Raw genomic sequence first — 666 nt, 5'->3', positions numbered from 1 at the left:
AGAATTTGACTGCATTTCCTACCCCACCTCCAGCATTTTCTCCAAGTATGTTATTACCAAACATCAGCATTGGCAGCACGCTGTTGTGTTTTTTAATGGATTATTAGAGAGAGAGGAAGAGAGAAATACCAATGTGAGAATGAAATATCAATTGGCTGCCTCCTGCATGCCCCCTATTGGGGATTGAGCCTGCAATCTGGATATTTTCCCTGACCAGGAATCAAACTGGCGATTTTTCAGTGCACAGGACAATGCCACACCAGCCAGAGCACTGGCAGCACAGTCTTGACCTCTACAATGTATTACAAATTTTTAACGAATTGTCAACATATAAAAATCAGGCAGTGCTGATTTAAATTAAAATGTCTAGCTTCTTTTAAAAATCTGGTAGTGCTTACTGGCACAAGAGCCGACATATAGACCAATAGAACAGAATAGACCCATCAATTTCGGACCCATCCAGAAATTGACCCATGCCATTATACTCAATTAATATTTGACAAAGGAGGCAAGAGCATACAATGGAGTCAAGACAGTCTCTTTAATAAATGGTGCTGGGAAATTTGGTCAGATAGATGCAAAAAAAATGAAACTAGATCACCAACTTACATCATACACAAAAACAAACTCAAAATGGCTAAAGGACTTGAAAGTAAGACAGGAAAC

The sequence above is a fragment of the Myotis davidii genome, unplaced genomic scaffold, assembly GCF_000327345.1.
Source record: "Myotis davidii unplaced genomic scaffold, ASM32734v1 scaffold2055, whole genome shotgun sequence".
Lineage (NCBI taxonomy): Eukaryota > Metazoa > Chordata > Mammalia > Chiroptera > Vespertilionidae > Myotis > Myotis davidii.
This window is presented reverse-complemented; position numbering follows the sequence as displayed.